The sequence below is a fragment of the Vicia villosa genome, unplaced genomic scaffold (assembly GCF_029867415.1).
Source record: "Vicia villosa cultivar HV-30 ecotype Madison, WI unplaced genomic scaffold, Vvil1.0 ctg.004516F_1_1, whole genome shotgun sequence".
Taxonomy (NCBI): domain Eukaryota; kingdom Viridiplantae; phylum Streptophyta; class Magnoliopsida; order Fabales; family Fabaceae; genus Vicia; species Vicia villosa.
In genome coordinates, this window is record NW_026706453.1 from 147,408 (window position 1) to 167,230 (window position 19,823).

Genomic DNA, 19,823 nt, shown 5'->3' on the forward strand with positions numbered 1-19,823 from the left:
GAGACACTTTCGAGATCATCCTCTTCTGTATTTTGGTCTTGCTCTTCTCCCAAGATGGCATTGACTAGATATGTGAACTCTAGATCCTTAGCCTCGGAAGGTGACTTGGGGATATAATCCTCAATGATGACTTCACCAGTAGGTGATGCTGAATAGCAAGGGTTATACATCTCTTTTGGCTGAGAGAGGTACTCAAAATCACTGTTCCATCCAGTTGGAACAATATCTTCCAGAGAGATTTTTGAACTTTCAGGAGCGGAGTATTTCACCATGTAGTCGAATTTTCCGCTTGGTTCTCCTAATGTATCCCAAGTCTCTTCGGGGATAGGAGGAACTTCTTCTGATGAACCATGACTTCTGGTGGTGAAGCTGTTAGTAACTTCTTCACTGCTTGGTTGAGTCTTACTTTCAGATTCTTCATTTGGATAACAGCAAAGTGGTTCAGACTCTGATAGGGCGATGTATCCTGATTTGTGAAGATAGGATAACCATTCCTCTTCATCGGTGCTTTCCGTATCGATGATATTGACTGTTTGTTGAACAGGTTGAAGAAAACCTCCACTGCAGAAAGTTTCTTGAATAGGGAGAACTACTTCAATCCCTGGGATAGCTTTTGATGATGTCGGAAAGAATCCAATTCCTGTTCTATTCTTGTTGTTGGTAGGAATATTAATGTGCCCCCAACCACTGGTAGTGCCATCCTTTACAACTTGGATTGCATCTTTGTATGAAGAGATAGACGCTGCTTTCTCCTTTCCTTTGTCTAAGGAAAGTGCCTGGAATTTAGTTCCAACAACTTCTTTTGGTTCTATGTCGGAGAATGATGACAGGTTACTGACGATCAGAGCTCGTTCTCCACATACGGTTACCAATTTGTCATTCCTTATGAACTTCAGTTTCTGATGAAGTGTTGAAGTAATTGCTCCAGCCTCATGGATCCATGGGCGACCTAGCAAACAACTGTATTGTGCTGGAATGTCCATAACTTGGAAAGTGATTTTGAACGTCTGAGGTCCAATAGTTATGGGAAGATCTACTTCTCCGAAAACTGACTTCCTTGATCCATCAAATGCTTTGACGATGACATGACTTTTTCTTAGAGGGTAATCTTCGAAAGATAATCTTGACAATGTTGATTTAGGCATGACGTCACTACAACATTTATCGTCTCTAACAACAATTCAAAATTGTTGCCAAAAGTGTAAAAAGTGTTGCCTAAAAGAATAGGGAACGATTTTCAAGTGTCTTTTATGCGAGCGTTGCCATTTGTCTGAGGCAACGCTTTTTTTCTCTTTGGGCACAGTATTAGTAAGCGTAGCTAAAATGAAGAATAGGGGACGTTTTTGTGTGAAATCTAACACAACGATTTATAAGTGTTGCTATATATAGGGTCAATCACAAATCGTTCCCTAAAACAATAAAACATTCAAAACAATACTTTTACATTGCTGAATATATATTTATTTTTTTCCCTATTTTTTCATTATGTAAATATAATACAATTATATATATGCTAAAATTTAAACAATGATTTTTCTAACTTTTATATATATATATATAACATATTATTTAGAATTTTTGATTTAGTAACTATAATCAATTATAACCCAATAATAAGATATGTTACAAAGTGTTAACAAAGTTGAATTCATACATTAATTCAAATACATATTTGTAAAAAAAATGACTAACAGTATTGAAAAAAGATATAACTTTTTGAAAGTTTAATGATTGATACAAGCCTAAAAAAACCATCCAACTCATTCATTTTTGTCTTAGAACTCTTTGTCAACTACGTTGTCCTCATGAAATCATCATCAAACTTGTCCTCTCTAAAAAAACCATCCAACTCATTCATCTTTGTCTTAGAACTCTTTGTCAACTACGTTGTCCTCATGAAATCATCATCAAACTTGTCCTCTTGAAATTCATCATTCACGCACATAGCCCACTTAAATAATTAATCCTCTATATCATCTTTTTCATTGGTACATTTCTACATAAAAAATAAAACAAAATACACAAGTCATAAATGGTGTTGGTTCAAAAGACACTTAGAAAATCCTCAAGAGTTAAATCCTACACAATTAAAAACCAAGACAACAATAAGAACAAAAAGATAACTAAAACAGAACCGCAAACAAAAAAATCATTACACTTTTTCTTCCAAATTCCACCAGAAAAGAACAAAAAACATCCATGAATAGAAACTAAGAAGCTCTTCAAAGTTAAGGGAATATATCATTCAGAGAGCACAATGAAAAAATTAATCAAATATAACCATAATACCTGCATTGATGTCATTTCTCTCCTTTGGTTGGATCATATATATGGTGTCCATCTTCATCATGGTCAATTGACAGTACATTCATTAATATGTAATCCCATCAAACATAAGAAAAAAAGTCTAAATATAGTTCCACTAACCATATATCTACCAAAGCTCAAACAACACACATACTTATAAACTAGACTCATATAACCCAGTAAGTTAGTTAGGATCTTTCTAATAGGTCCTTAGATTACTTGCCAATAAGCTCTTAATATTTAAAGCAAACATTTGTACTTACCACACGATCTATCCGACGGACTGTTGGACTAATTTCCAATTTTATCAAATCATATTTAAAACAACTATTTAAATAGGATGATTTTGGAGATTATCAAGTAAGACAAAAAAATAGTTAGGAGTTGTTTAAAACAAAGAGTTTGTTGTAAATTAAAAAATATAACTGAACAAATACCACAAAGTGAACACTACAAATCCCAAAACACGTGACAAAGTGAACAACTTCTTTATAGATAATGTAACATATTAGCACGATTCAAAGTCCTGCAATCAACTTATAAAAAATAAGTCCACGAATAACTAGAAAAGCATAAGTTATACAAAATAAATATTCTTAAATATGGAGATTAACAATAATGCCATTCAAAACCAGTTGAAACAAAAATTAAAGTTAACTATTACACTGAAACAAGCTTAATCCAAGATACATATGGGTAAACAAATGAAAACGTTATATTAACATTGAACATTCAATCTTCTAGCTTCCAAATCAATATAATAACAATAATAATTATGATACAAATTCATATAAATGAAATATTTAAGGTTTTTGATTCTTACCGGAGTTGGGACAAGTAGTAACAAAATGAGAGAAGAACTTTGATTTCAAACTCGACAATTTCAATTTCGGCAGATCCAGGAGTTTGATTTCGGTTATGAGGAAAACTAGTTTTGATTTCAGAAATTAAAGTAGAATCGATTTCGATTTTAGAGATGAAAGTCGAAAGCAATTTTGACGGTCAAATTCGAAATCGACTTTGGGGGTGAATGTCAAAACCGATTTGGGTTTCGACGGTGGAAATCGATTCAAATTATTAGGTGAAAATCAAAATATGTTTAGACTTGGTTTATGAGGGAAAACAAGAATGAAATTGGAAATCAAATCTGAAAACAAATTTGAAGACAAAAAATTGTACGAGAGCTTGAAGAAAAGGTTTCTGGGAAATAATTGTACGAGAGCTAACCTAAAACATAGTTTTTATTGCTAAGGTTTTTTTGGACTAATAATATTTTTGTTTCATTATTATATGTTTTTTTTCTACATGTATACACCACTCAAACTAAAAAGTAAAAATTAGACCATAAATTTTTTTGTGTCGTTTTTTTTTTTAAGTTTAAGTTCAATTTTTTATAATGTCATCATGTTGACACTATTAAAAATTAATATTATACTTATATTATGGTATCCTATTATATTATATTTATATTGTTAACAGAGTTTATTATCATTAATAAATTTATAGATTTTTGTTATAAATATAGGTTTCTTATTTTAATAAAATTTATCGCTATTAATATTATAATATATTCTTTATTATTGTTATTCATTTTTAAATGAAATTTATATAACATTAATTATATCATATAAATTGTAATTCAACACTTAAATATTATTTTGTATTATTTTAATAAATTACTATTGTTATAATATTTTTAATTGAATAAAATAATTATAATAAATCAACAATTTTTAAAAGAATTAAAATTAAAATTATAATAAATAAATATGAAATAAACTTGTATATATGTTGATTAATAGTTACCGTCAAATTTTTTATTGATGTTTAATTTATGCAACGTTTAAAAATTGTAGCCTTTGGTTAAAAAAATACAACAATTAAAAATCGTTCCCATAAATATTTTAGGGATCATTTATCAAGTATTGTCAAAACAAATGCATGAGTATGCTTGAAAATCGTCCCCAAAGAGAGTTTAGGGAACATTTATAAGTTGTTGCAAAAAAATTGTTGGAATCAAGTACAAAACGTTGCCAGAAATGTATTTTAGGCAACATTTTTGACATATTGCCTAAAAAAGTGTTGCCAGAGACAATAAATGTTGTAGTGCGTTGAGAGAGGATCCATTGTCTATTAGGACTCCTGTGAGTGTATCACCCATGCAGCCAACTGAGATGTGAAGTGGAAGATTGTGGTCCACTCCTTCTTCAGGAAGATCTTCGTCACAGAAACTTAGGCTAGTTCCGGCGGAGATGTTGGCAACGATGTTGTTGAATTGACTTATAGTAACACTTGGTTCTACGAAAGCTTGTTCCAAAACTTTCTGTAGAGCTTCCCTATGAGCTTCAGAACTCAATAGCAGGGAAAGAACAGAAATCCTAGACGGAGTATGTAGTAATTGATCTACAATGTTGTATTCACTCCTCTGGATTAACTTCAAGATCTCATCATTTTCTTTCGCTTGAACAGCATTGGTCGGAAGATCGTCTTGCCTATGTGGTACTTCCTCCAAAGGTTTCTCCACATTTTCTGTTGTTCTGTTGAAGACTCGTCCACTTCTGGTGACTCGACTAACATCAGCAATGTTGACAACAGACGGTAATGGTATTTCCTTACCATTTTCAATGAATGTAGCATTGTACTTGTATGGTATAGCCTTGCTGGACTCATACGGTACAGGACCTGGTAAGTAGATGACTAGCGGTGCAACTGCTGTTTTCCTGCTATCATACTTAACTTGCATAGGTTCAACTTGATTAATTTGAGGAGATACGGTAAAGACTTCATCATCTTCTCTGTTGGCAAGAACAGTAATGGTATTGTCATCCATTAGCTTTTGAATGTCGTTGCGAACACGCAAACATCCTCGTGAATTTCTTCGACAGATTCTGCATCTACTGTAAGCGTGGAAATCTGTTCCAAAGTAGGCAAGTCCATTTAAAGTTTTGTGGAACCTGACTACCGATCCTTCAAGGTCTTCAACTTTGTAGATTTTGTATTCTCCTGGACATCCTTGAACCATGTTGATGTCATGTTCAGTCCTGACTCGGATATGTTGAATCCATCCTAAGTCCATTTGTTCTTGTAATGCAGCTTGAATTACGGCACATCCTTGATTATTCTTTGGACAAATTTCGCATGTGAAGTAGTTGTGAGGTGGTACATGACCGTACCCAGCTTGTTTAGCGTGCATCTTGACAAGATTTTCCCCTATCTGACGAATGTCGTAGATTTGAATGACGTTGGGGTGCTGGTCTATCAGATTTACTGAAGCTTCTTTGTGCTGCGGCAAAGGATTTGCTTGGACGTTTGGATTAGTATCTTTGAAGGATAGCATTCCGCTCTTCACTAATCGTTGGACGTCAATCTTGAAAGAGAAACAGTTCTCAATATTGTGACCTGGTGCCCCCTGATGATAGGGACAAGATTGGTCAGCCTTATACCATGGCGAGGAACTGTTTGTAGGATTTGGAGGACTCCTTGTCTGAATGAGTCCTTTTGCCAGTAATGTTGGAAACAATTCTGCATACGGCATTGGTACGGGGTCAAAGGCAGGATACCTCGGAGCCCGATTGTTGTAATTTGGAGGTCGAACCTGCTGCTGAGGTTGCTGCGACCTTTGTTGAATTTGTTGTTGCGAAACCTGAGGTTGATAAGCTGGCGCTGAGTTAACAACCGGAGTTACTGTTGCAACTTGAGGTTGAAATTTCTTCTTGATTTTGTGTAAGACATTGCTGACATCTTGATCCTTTTTCTTCTGGAAAGAACTTCCATACTTCCTTGGACCAACAGAAGATTCTGGTTCTTTGTTCAAGCGTCCTTCTCGAACTGCTTCTTCTAAACGCACACCCATGTTTACCATCTCGGTAAAGTCACTTGGTGCACTTGCAACCATTCGTCCGTAGTAAAATGGACTTAAAGTTTTGAGATAGATTTTTGTCATTTCTTTCTCTTCAAGTGGTGGACAGATTTGAGCAGCAACTTCACGCCATCTTTGAGCGTATTCCTTGAAGCTTTCTCTATCCTTCTGAGTCATGGCCCGGAGTTGATCTCTGTCGGGAGCCATATCCAGATTGTACTTATACTGTTTGACGAAGGCCTCTCCGAGGTCTCGAAAAGTACGAATCTCTGAACTGTCCAAGTTCATGTACCATTTGAGTGCAGCACCAGTCAGGCTGTCTTGAAAATAATGAATGAGCAATTGTTGATTATCAGTCTGAGTTGACATTCTTCGAGCGTACATCACAAGATGACTTTGTGGGCATGAATTCCCTTTGTACTTCTCGAATTCTGGTACTTTGAACTTGTGAGGAATCTTAACATTTGGAACCAGACAGAGGTCTGCAGCATTCTTTCCAAATAGATCTTGTCCTCGAAGAGTCTTGAGTTCCTTCTGCATTTGCAGAAACTGTTCTTGGAACTCGTCCAATCTTTCATACACGCCAGCATCCTCACTTGGAGCGTGATGATATACTTGTCCGCCTTGCGGGGGAAAAGTATGCGTAATGGGCTGTGGAGAAGTCATGACAGCAGATCTTGGAATCTCAGCATTCTGTTGTGCGAAACCCATTGCCGTTGCTCTTGGAACTTCAATTTCCAGAGGTTTGTAACCCTCCGGTGGACGCATATCCATGGTGACTTTTGGAGCTTCAGAAGCTGGAGGTATGTACCCTTCTGGAGTAAAGTTATACGGCATGCCCCAAGGTCGATCAGGCGGCATGGTATACTGAGGAATAGGAGTAGAAACAATCTCGGAAACCACAGTCCTTTGCGGTTCTTCTGGCGTTGGTCGATTCTGCGCAACTACCAGGGCTTCTACCATACTATTGAGCCTTTCAACAGTACCCTTGAGAGTATTAATCTCTTCTCTGAGTTCTTCATTCTCTTGCTCAAAGTCTTCCATTCTTTTCTTGTGACTTGAACGAGTGTTGTATGGATGAGACAGCTTGAAAGTCTTGGTTCACCTCTTTCTCCTCCTCTCTTTCTGGAGAAAGGAAAGTGACTATTAGATCCGCGACAATTCTCGTGTCAGTGCGTACGACTAAAGCGATGTATGATATGCAATTAAGTTATTATTTTTCAAGGAAACACCATAATTACGTTATGAAACATCAAACTTTTATTAATTAAGCGAAAACGCCGTTTTTACACACTTTGAAAATGGAAATACAGAGAAACTGAGAGAAAGGACTCTAAAACTTTGACGAAGAGCCGACTTCACGTTCTAACATCTTCTTATGTTTCTTGAGCTGAGCGTTCTCTGACGTGAGCTGATCGATGATCCAGGAAGCAGGAGGGATATGATGAGAAAGTGACGTTTGTGTCACTTGTCGATCGAGTACTTCAAGTAACTCATCCTTCCTTCTTAGGATGTTTTGAATTTCAACATTTTCCGTGTTGACAATTCGATACTTGTTCCTCCAAGCATTCCTTTCTTGGCATACCTTGTTTAATGCCGCTTGCAATTTTTCAACATCGGTGGAGAAAAGGTAAATTGGTTCCCTTAGGGGAATAGGTTCTTGACGTTGATATGGCATCCTGAGCTTGAATGCTCTGACGCGTACCCATTGAAGGTAAGGATCCAGGGAGATGCAAAGATGTTTTCCTAACAATCTTCTCCCTTTGCTGTGAACAAGACGCCAGGCTTGGACAATTTCTTTCTTCAGCATGTTGCCATGATCGTCGATGTTCTTGAAGAACAGACCCTCCAATTGGATATTACTTGGAATGTTTTTCATGGGATAGCCGTATTGACGACGGGCTAAAGCTGGATTGTAACTGATTCCTCCCTTAGTTCCAATAAGGGGTACGTTGGGGAAACTTCCGCAACTGAAGATGATCTTGGTTTCGTCGTTGTCAGGACTACACCAATCAATGTCTGTATGAGTGAGAGACATGATTTTCTGTGACCAGTAAAGGCCATCCCTCATGTTCCAGAAAGTGCTAGACTTTGGTAGGTGTGAAACGAACCATTCGTATAACAGCGGTACGCAGCATGTGATTAATCCTCCTCGCTGCAGGTTTCTTGAATGCACAGAGTGATAAGCATCCGCAAGCAAGGTTGGAACTGGATTTCCAATTAAGAAGATCTTAATTGCGTTGATGTCGACGAAATCGTTAATGTTAGGGAACAAAAACAATCCGTAGATAAGCAAAGCCAAGACTTCCTCAAAAGCGCTCATATCTTGGATGCTGACGAAGTACCGAGCTTGATCAAACAGGAAGTTGGAGGGTAATCCTTGAATTCCTCCTCTACTCACCATATGAGTTCTGATGTCGACTACGTTCAAGGGAGTAGTTGCAGCAATGATAACGTCGTCAGGATTCTTTTCCAAACCGGAGTACGGATCTTGCGCGTACACGGGTATTCCAATCAGACGAGAGTACTCCTCTAACGTAGGCATGAGCTGATAATCTGGAAAGGTGAAGCAGTGATACGTTGGATCGTAAAACTGTACCAAGGTGGGAAGGATCCCATCCACCATGTTGGTATTGAGCAAAGGCAGAAGTTTTCCATACTTCTCCTTGAAAGCCTGGGGGTTGACCACCAGTTTTCCGAGCTTTCCCAGTTCCTCGACCTGGGGAATTTTGAAGGTGTATTTCCTAGCTCTCTTTCTTCCGTAATCCATGGTATAGATCCTTAAGTCCTTTCTCCGTTTCTCTCTTTCTATGAAGTTCAAAACGTTCGTTATTTAGTTTCCTTGAAAAACGACTCGAAAAAGACTCTTTTTGTTTTTAGTTGTTTATTAATGAATGATGCATGAATGCATGAATGCACACACAAGAGTTTTAAACAAACATGGCGTTGAAGGGTATAGTGGTCATGAAGTCAAAACGCAGTCTCCGCCCCAATGGTAAACTAAGGTTAAGGATTTTTGTACCTGTAGAACGGGTTCTAGGGGTCTCAGAGTTTTTGCTCAACCTTAAAGATACGTTGATTGGTATCTATAAGAGAGTTTTCTCTGAGTGTAGTATCTGCGTGACAATTACTTCCGTAATCACCGCTCTACGTCCTAAAAAAGGCTTTAAGTGGGGTTAATGTGTTTCTAGGTCCTCCTGGTACAAATCAGTCTCGGAATGCAGTGGCGCAGTTAATCACAACCAGCCAGGCAAATCCCAAGAGTAGATTTGGAAACCAAGATTAGAGGGCCTTCACCGGGAAGACATCCTCCATCCTATCTTATGTTGCACTCAAATCCGGGTATAGGATTTCTCACCACAAGGGGGAATCAAGCCCTTTCCCGATACAGAATAAACAAAATAAACAAATATATATGCAACAAACACATGATATGACACAGAGGTTAGGCAGGACCTCTCTTGTTTGAGGGGGAATTTGGCATCCCTAATTCCTCATTGGGGCTGGACCAGCAACAGGTCAACCATTGGTTTGGATGAAAAACCAAGGTTTTGAACACTTATATCCCCAGCAGAGTCGCCATTTTTCTGTGGTGTCGTTTTCTTTACCTCCCCGTTTCACTTGGGAGGACGGCACGCTAAACCCTTCACGCGAAATTTGGAAGGAGAATGCGCCCGTGGTGGGATGAATTTTATTTCAGTTCTTCCTACGATATCACACGAACTTTCTTATTTGTCCTACGAGTAGGAAAGGGAAAAAAAAGATCTCAACTAAACCCTAGGAGTTTGCTAAGTGTGGGGATTTACACCTAGACTAGAAATTCTGGAGTCCGGGAGGTCGGTTATACATAGGGAAGTGTTTAAACACCCTACATATCTGTAGTACTCTACAGGAACCTTCTCTGTGTCATTGTGTTTGTGTTTGCTGCTAATGATTGGGAAAGTTTCTCCTTTGTGTTAGGAGAGAGAATTGAATTGATTTGAAAAGACAGACAGACAGACAGACTGACTATTTTTGGTATTTTATTAGCTCGCTGAGATTCCTTGTGAACCTCATGCCTACATATCCCTAGTGGAAGTCAGAGCTTAATGTAGTTCGGGGAACTAACTAGGGAAATTAATGTTTTTGGTGCCTTGCTTGAAGCTCAAGGTTGAAGCTTGGAATTAAATCTCTGTTTACAGTAAAGAGACATGAAATTATCTCTACAGAGAGGTATTTGTACTATTCTACCACAAACATTTAAAGGAGTGACAGAATAACTGAATTCATTTCATTCAAGAGGGGGACCTTACTTGTGTGTGTGCAAGTATGCCAGTCAGATGCCTCTTAAATGAAAGAAAGATGCTCGTCCAAATTAGGGAAAGTGTACAAGTCTGGGGATGTGCCAGAGCATGTCTTTCAGAGTCCTAAATGGGAGACTTTGATTGAAATTGAAATTGAAATGTTTGTTTGTTTGAATGTGGTAGAGTAGTAAAAATATCTCTCTATAGAGATAAGCTATGTCTATCTACTGTATGAAAGATTTGACTTTAGCTGGCTTGTATGAGGCCCAAGCTTGAGGCTTTTTGATTGATTAATTAATATTATTGACTCTGGGAGATGACTCTACTGAGGATTAATTACAGGGTATTTTTGTGTTCTGTACAAAGCCCAGAATTGAGGCTGACTCTACTTAGGGAGACTCTATTTGTGTGCCTTGTACAAAGCCCAAGGTTGTGGCTAACTTTAGCTAGGGAAAAACACTATTTTCTGCCTTGTACAAAGCCCAAGGTTGTGGCGGACTCTTAAATGAATTAAGTATGGATGACTATATGGGGAAAGATCCTAAGTGTTAGGAATCTTTGACACATGAAAGATATGGTTTATCTGCCTTGTACAAAGCCCAAGGTTGTGGCTACTGAGTGATGAAGGACTCACTGGGGAGACTCTATTATCTGCCTTGTACAATGCCCAAGGTTGAGGCTGACTCTTGACAGGGGAGTTTTATTGTTTGGGTGCCTTGTATGAAGCCCAAGGTTGAGGCTAACTGTTTTTGTTGTTTTTGACTCTATTGAGGAGATTTTATCTATTAAAAGACTGTTTTTTGATGGAAGCTAACCCTTTCCAGGGATTTGACTCAGCTGGTGAATTTGTCTGTTAAAAGACTGACTTTATCATGTTTTTTTGGAGGCTGACCCTTTCCAGGGGTTTTGACTCTTTTGGGGAAATTATCTCCTAAGAGAAATGAATCTATTTATTTTTTTTTGACATTTATTAATTGACTTTGGAGGCTAACCCTTTCCAGGGGTTTTGACTTTTTAGACAGATGTTGGAGGCTAACCCTTTCCAGGGGTTTTTATTGAAATGATGGATTGATTTTAATTGACTTTGGAGGCTAACCCTTTCCAGGGATTTTTATTGAAATGAAAAGTGGATGGCAGAAAGATTATCTAGTGGAGACTTCTTGTTTAAAGCCCAAGATGAAGGCTGACTCAATGCTGAGGATGACCAAAACATAGATCCTAGACTCTACTAAGGAGGATTGATGAAGATAAGGGTGACAGAGACTGTCCATGTCTCTCATTCCAAAAATGTACTCAATGTGAGATTGAGACAAACTTAGCTTGTTTTAAGTCTGGTTTAAATTGGAAGAAACTCACCAGGGTAGGCTAAAAGGTGACTAAAGACCTGTTCCTATGTTTATAAGAAACCTGATGGGTCCTTGTATACAAGCTCAAGAGGAAGCTGGAAATGCTTTTAAGAAGCCTGTGGGTCCTTGTACAAAGCCCAAGAGGAGGCTAATCGAGGGTCCTTGTTATAGCACAAGAGAAAGCTTATGTAGTTTTGAACTTATTTTGGCTCTAAGCAAATGGGTAAGAGGTTTCACCGGGAATAATTCCTCTTTGGGTGGATGTGTCCTATTTTTTTTTGGATTCTAAGGTTTTTGCCAAGATGTTTCACCGGGAATAATTCATCTTGGGGGTTTGAACTACAGATCTCTAATTAGGAAAGAGCCTTCACCGGGAAGACATTCTCAATCCTAGGTCATATTCCTATAATATATATATAGTTTAACTGTCCTAAGGTTTATACTCAAACGTAGTTCTAAACTAATATATGCACAGTTTATATTTGACAGTAATTTAAATAAAGACTGTAAATTGAAAGCTTGTAAAGCCTAACCTGGCTGGAGTGGAGGCCATTGAAGAAGTATGTACAGAGCCTCAACAGTAATTTTTGTTGTTTTTGTTGATAACAGTTGAATGTATATGATAAACAGTTAATGGTTTTTGAAAACAGAAGAAGTGAAGATGGACAAAGGTCACATAGGTATCTGAAGAGTTTCACCGGGAATAATACCCTTCAAATACCAGAAGAAAGTTTTTGAAAACAAAAAGAAGATTTTGAAAATACAGTTTTGAAAACAAGCTAAGAAGAGAAGGTTTTCGGGACTTACACTCTATTAGAGGCCCAGTACTTTACAGTACTGGTGTAAAAGCAATTTGAAAATGATTTGGAATGATACAAGGTTTTGTTGTTTGAAAACCTTAATCATCCGTTTAATCAGAGATTGAAAACAGTTTTGAGAATTGACAAAAGTCAACTTAATTAAGGCAAAGATGAAATCTATACCTAATTAAGACCTAAATAAATAGGGTTTTTAGCATAACATTATTCACAAAGTAATTAGGTTAAAACAAAATGAATATATATATTTTAAAGTATTTAAGAAAACATTTAAAACATACTATTTTAAACCTAATTAAAATACATGAAATAAATAATATTTTTATGATTTTTTTGATTATTTATAAAATATATATATTAATCAACAAGTGTTTAAAAAATGAAGTCAAAATGAATTAATTTGATAAGTTAAATAATTGGTTAAAGTTGTGAAAGAATTAAGTTAGAAAAGTGATAAAAAAATAGGTTTTGGTCCTAGCAAGGCTTGAACTCACGCCCTTATAGCCACACACTCAAAACAACACCACTGAGCCAAACGCCAGTTGGTGACTATAACACGCGCGCATTTGGTTTTGTTTTAAAACAAGTTAGAAAAATCTGAAAAAATAAAAGGATGAAAAAGTCTGGGGCGAGGGGGATTCGAACCCCAGACTTGTGGCATGATGATACTAAGGGCGCATGTGTGGCCACTAGGGCAAGTTGTTTAGTCGTTAATAAAACGCATACCATTCAAAATAAAATAAAACCTGCCCTGAGAATTCAAATTTGCGCGCCACCACCATCTTCGTCTTCAACCTCAAGCTCTCCATTTTTGGATTTCTGAACTCACTCGTTTCTCAACCATTTGTCATGATGTAAACACGAAACTTGCTCTAATTTCACTCACGATTCTAAATATGTAACTAACATGAACTATCATTAACTACATCTAACTAATTTATCAGAAATCGTGAAGAACCCTAAAATTTCAAAATCAAATTAAATGACTATACTGAAAGATAAATGGATGATGATAGAGGGTTTTCAATCCTCTGATGATGCTGAACAAGATAGAATCGAGCTATTTCACAAAAGATACTTAAATTAGAGAGGTGAAGTTCAGAAACTTACCTCTGAAAATGGAGATCGTGAGGATGATTGAGAGCACCTGGGTTTGAATGAATGATCTCAATAGCTTCCCTGAGACTCAATGATGCTAACTGGATGCTTATTGTAGCCTGAATCCTTCTGAATTGTTCTATGGACCTCCCTCGATTTGAACTTCAAGTGGACATGGAGGTTGTTGAATCCTGAGTTACAGATGAGCTGCAGCCATCTGGTTAGCTTCACTATGACCTGAGGAGTGTGTCTGGATGATTGGCTTGCCTTGAAACCTTCTGAATCACTCCATGGACCTCCAACTGCAAGTGCTCCAAAGTGAGAGCAACAATGGTGTTCCTCCACCTACAGAAGTGATCCAGGTGCTTGGATCACCTCAAATGACCTCCCTTGAGATGTTAGAATGCTCACTTCCCAAAGATAAGCTTTGGTTTGAAGAAATCGATTCTTCTTGCCAAAGAACTTTGAAAAACAATGAACAAGAGGAGAGAAGGAGAAAGCAAGTAATATGGTTGCTTTGGTGTGTTTTTGAATGAGGAATGCATCTGTATTTATAGGCAAATGGATCAGTATAGCTGCAGAGGAGTGAGCTTCCTTAGTGAAGTTGATTTGCTTTCTTAGCCATGAAGGAATTTTGCAAATATCTCTTATGCAATGATGAGAATTTTGATTCCATTTGATCAATCCCCTAGCCCTCGATTTTGCTTGATCTTAGGGGACAATTCTGAGCCAGAAATGAGCTCTAATTGGTTGGTGAGAAGATTCCTTGGGTGATTCATCAATTTGCCATAAATTCACAAATGTAATCATTACATAATCACATGTTCTTGTTTTTTTAGAATCTTCTTCAATCCTTATGGCATGGTGAAAATGAATGCATGGCATGGTTTCAGATGTGTTATGGGTCGTGTAGCATCCATAAGAGAGGTTATTTGCACAAAATTTGCAAAGTCCAAAAGTGTCCATGACCTATAATTTTACTTCATGAGGCCAACTTTGAACAAGCATAACTCCTAGCTCAAATTGAATTTGGAGAAGGTTGAACACAATTTGGAAAGCCCTAAACATCTACTTCAAATCATTAGTTTATGTCTTCTTCAGAATCATTTAGGAAATTTGTGAAAAATGAGCCTAAAGTTGGATGAAAACTAGGTTAAAACACTTAGAAAAATTTCTAAGTGTTTATGACCTAAACTTCAAAATTTCCAAAACTTCATAAATGGTTGATCTTTTGAAAAAAGTTCCTTTGTAAGATGTTGTTTTATTTTGCAAGATCTACAACTTTCATGTTGGAAGTTTTTTGAGTTGTGTAGGTGAAATTTTGAGATCTCACCATGCCTTCAAAAACCCTAATTCCCGACTTTTCGCTCCTTGATGAATTTCTTTGAATTTCTTTGGCCAAATGACTTTGACATCCATATATTGATGATATTGATCTTTGAAAGTCATTTTTTGACCAAAAACCTTAAAAGTCAATGATGATCCTTCACAGTTGACTTTTTCCTGACAAAGTGAATTTTTGGGCTTTTGTGTAGAAATAAGATCTTCTCCACAAATGGATGATATAAATGGATTATATGGAGGTAGTAGAGATCCTTGAATCATGTCTTGAGTTTTGGATTCATGCCCTGATCAGAAGTCAACTATCTTGGTGAATTAGGTCAAAACCCTAAATTGTCGACCATGTGAAAGTAATGACTGTAGACTTTGAATTGAAGTGTGATGTCCAGTAGACCTTGTAATATGAGTTATTTGAAGATGATTGATGTCTTTGAATGACCCTCTGAGGTTTTTTAGGGTTTCCCAAATGTGATCCCTGATTTCAGTCCTTGATAGGCTCAGAACCCTAGTCTGGCGACCTGAGTAAACCTGTACTCATATGACTGGATGTCTAATCAATCATAGATGAGAAAAGTGAAGTCTTTGAGCCTCATGATTGTATTAGGGACTAATCCTTGTATTGATTGATCCTTTGCCTGAGCTTTCTTGTCTTTGAGCATCCTCGATTAGGTACCAGATGGAGAAATGACTGCTCTGGGTACTTGTCTTGACCTGATGAAAAATCCTGAAGATATGTCATCTCAGGGGGGTCAAAAATTAGGGTATGACAGTAATTAGTTGTAATCTCTCTACATATAATAAAGTCTCCGTAGTGCTTTTTAAAACACATGGTTTATTCAAATGTCTCTTAGTCTCTCGTATTTCAACATGTTGATATTTGTAAATATAGTCTTAAGAATATTTGTATATAATATAGTCTCACACCGGCTATGTAGCAACCTGCCCTAAAAATTAAGATTTTAGAATCGCCACCTATTCTACCAGGGCGAATAGGAAACCCTACGAAGTTTTAGAGAATTCAGGGTAAGTTATTATATTCAGGTCAAAGGAAGGTGTTAGGCACCCTTAACCCTTTCCTAAGGTTTTGAGTTTAAGGCAAGGTTTGTGGCTAAAGATGTTAAGGTTTAGGGTTTATAGCTAAGGAAATGAATAGGGTGAAAAGTGAGATTTTGGGGAAGGGAACTCGCCTTGGTTATCCAAGTGCCTACGTACCTTCTTATGGAGGATCAGAGTCTACGTAGTTCGGGGCAGGGTTGTACGCCTTAGAAATAGATGAGGTTGTTTGAAGGTATTTAGAATTACCTTAACGTAGTTTTGAAAACCCGCAGTTTTCAAGGTATTTTGAATTACCTTATCGTAGTTTTGAAAATCCGCAGTTTGTGAAAGAGATGTGTTTTGAATGGCGTACAACTCTGATTTTAATTAGTTCTATTAATCGCAATGATCAATAGGTTTGATCACCATAATTAACAGATAAATAGGAATTGCTAACTATTCTAACCGATAGATTTGATTATCACTATTAGCAAATTGAATGTTTTAATTAAATTATTAATTTATCGTTACTCCTCATAATCAATATATTTGATTAAAAATAGTAACGAATTGATAGAAAAGATATGCTAATCATCGTAACCAATAGAATGGTTAAAACCTTCTAGCAAAATAAACTTTATTATTTTATATTATTTTATTTCAATTTCCAGCTCAAGTCTACTTCTTCCATACCGTTTTCTACAATAGATTTCCACACCGAAAATACTATTGCAATTCAGTTTCTTTTTCAAGCTTCAAAATTCGTATTAGTTTTAGGAGTAGATTTTGTTTTCAGCATTTATTTTCGTCCCGGATTCAAGATTTGGTACATCAAGATTACACTTTCAGTCTGCAAATTTAATTCAGGTTTATTTATTAGCATTTAATTATTATTGTCAGTTTATGTTAGTTTATAGAATTATGCCTGGAATATTATTTAGCTGCTATATCTATTCTGTCCCGTCTATTAAAATAATGTCCGGCTAATTTATTTTTATCGGTATGTAAGGTCACATAGCCGAGGGAATCGAGTAACTCTGTCGACGTATTTTATTAATTAAAATTATTTATCTGGTATTAATTTCTAATGCATAATTTAATTGTTTTGTAATGAGAGTTAAAAACAATAGAAGTTAGGATCAATAAAAACGAGAGTTTGAGATTTTAACTGGACAGTAGAAATTAAACATTAACTTTAAATACAGCGAGAGCACTTTAAGGTTTATTAGACTTCATTGGTTTTCAAAAATCATCTTTAAACTTTATTTGATACAGCGAGAGCGCTCACTTAGGTTTAATAATGAGATCGAAATCAATAAACACGAGAGTGTGAGAGGAAGGTTTTTAAACAAGTGATTTCTACAGAAAGAATATTTTAAATTATGATTCGCGTCGATAGTTTACTAGATCCCCGACGTCCGACCGTTACATACCGATTATATTCCCGCCTATTTAATTAAACTATATCCCTTTTATTTTCCCGTCTGATCAACAATCAAATCAGATATTAGCCTTAGATTTACGTAGTGACGATTAACTACACTAGGTCGATTCTTAGTCCCTGTGGGTTCGATATCTTTTAAAACTACGCGATAGACTATGCACTTGCAGTCATAATCACAGACATACCTCATTGTCGCGATCACATACGAACCCATAAATCCAACAACACGAACCCTAACCCTGTGAACCCTCAACCTAAAACGCATGAACCCTAAGCAATAACGATGAACCCTAACCCTAAGATAGATGAACCCTAACCCTAAATTTGCCCCGATCGACCAAAAGCAACATGCAAACACAAATCACAACATAACTTTAAGAGCTAAGTGATGGATTTGGTTCCCTTTTGTCTTCTGTTTCAGGAACGTGTATACTCCCCCTTGTTAATCTCCTCTTCTCTCTCTTTCGTTTGCAGGTACGATGAAGACGCAGATGAAGATGAAGATCTCGCGGCCGAAGTTCAAGTCTTTTTTTCCAGAAAACCTCCCTTCATCTGATTTCTGATCTTAGATTTATAGGCTTAGGTTAAATTATTTTTTAGGAAATTAGAGATTAGATTTGATTTGTCCTTAGTTATTAGGATTTGATTGATTTTCATATTCAATGTAATATTAGATTCATTTGTAGTATATTGATTGAATAAAATTATACTTGATTTCCTTTTAAGATTTGTTACGAATTTGATTTTATGATTCGATTGCAGAAGATTTGATTCTAATTCATGGGCCTGGATTTCGTAATTAGGGTTTGCTGCTTGGTGAAGAGGGTGAAACGGCGCCACTAGGGTTCGGCTGAGGGATAAAGTGAACAGGACCGGGTTGGATCCTAGGTTGACCCGGTCCACTACCCTGATCCATATGAAACCGGCCCAATACCACTAACCCAGTTGGCCCAAAACCCTTGATCCAATACACCTGCAATTGACCCCCCTTTGATTAAATTAATTAACAAAGTAATTAATCAGTCTTAACTAATAAACCAACTAATTACCTGCTAACTAAATAATAATAAAAGATAATAGTTTAATTAAAAATGAAACTGATAATAATTAACAATAACAATGATAAAACTAATCCTAATTAAAATCAATGTAGAAATTAAAAATAATCCTAATATAAAATGATTGACCTTAATAATGATATTAATATATAATTTAACCCCTACTTAATTTACAAAAATAAAAAGTTTAATAATAAACTTATTTAATATTACTAATAACAATCCCAATGATAGTTATTAATTATATTAGTTAGTAGTAAAAACAAATAAATAATTGTAGCAGCTTTGCTAACATAAATGATTAGTGTAGGATAAATAAATTTGCAAAATTGCATAAAATTGGGAGCCTTAAAATAAAATAGATGGGCCAAATGATTGGGCCCAAATACCTACTAATCACACCTCCATATTTAACTAAAGATGGTTTTATAAGAGACTGGGTTTAACAATAGATATGTTAAACCCCATAACCCTTAATTTTATCACCCTTAATAAATTAATAGACCTGGATCGTATCGGGTAAATTTTGGGGTATGACAGCTGCCCCTATTTAATTATCTTTGATCGAATGGCGTGAGAATACGCAAGTCTCACGCTTTTCGAATCGAAGAGTTATTAAATAATGGAAGACCCCTAAATTTACCTTCTACTAGATTGTGGAAGAAGGGAATCGTCTTGCTAACGCCTGAGACTTACGTAGCGAAGACTCGCAGTTTGTTGTGTAGAAGATAATCAACTTGCTATAGTGCTAGCAAGCTTTCGCAGTTTGTGAAACCCTACTTACTATAATTTTAGTAAGTTTTCGTAGTTTGTGTAACCCAAAAGGATCACTTGCTATATGTCGCACCCCAATTTTTGACTCACATATTTCATTCATTTGATATTATCGCATTCGTATTTCATTTGCATTATATCGTCGCATTTCTTGCATATTTCTCAATTTTGTTTACCTTTTCATTTTAGTCATTAGTTTTATTTTTAATATTATTATAAGTTTTATTTTTATTGTTATTGTTATTATTATTATTTTTATTTTTTTAGATTTAGTTAAGTTTAGAATTATTGATAAAAGAATGAATAGATAAAAAAAAATATAGAAACTTAAGTCTTTTTTTTTTAATTGTTTAGGCCCATTCTTTTTCACTAGAGCCCATTACATGAAATAGTCAAACAAAAAAAAGAGGGTATGGTTTTGTATTTCCCGTTTTTTTGTCCTCTGCACCTAACATCCCAC

General features: G+C 36.2%; 1 long non-coding RNA gene across 1 annotated transcript; it reads right to left on the reverse strand.

The window, feature by feature from the left end:
• Positions 1–1,579: 1,579 nt before the first annotated feature.
• Positions 1,580–3,560, reverse strand: LOC131642119 (uncharacterized). Its single transcript, XR_009295753.1, has 3 exons — positions 3,131–3,560; positions 2,290–2,341; positions 1,580–1,996 (listed from the first exon to the last, which is right to left on the reverse strand). It is a non-coding gene; the product is annotated as an uncharacterized LOC131642119 (long non-coding RNA).
• Positions 3,561–19,823: the final 16,263 nt, after the last annotated feature.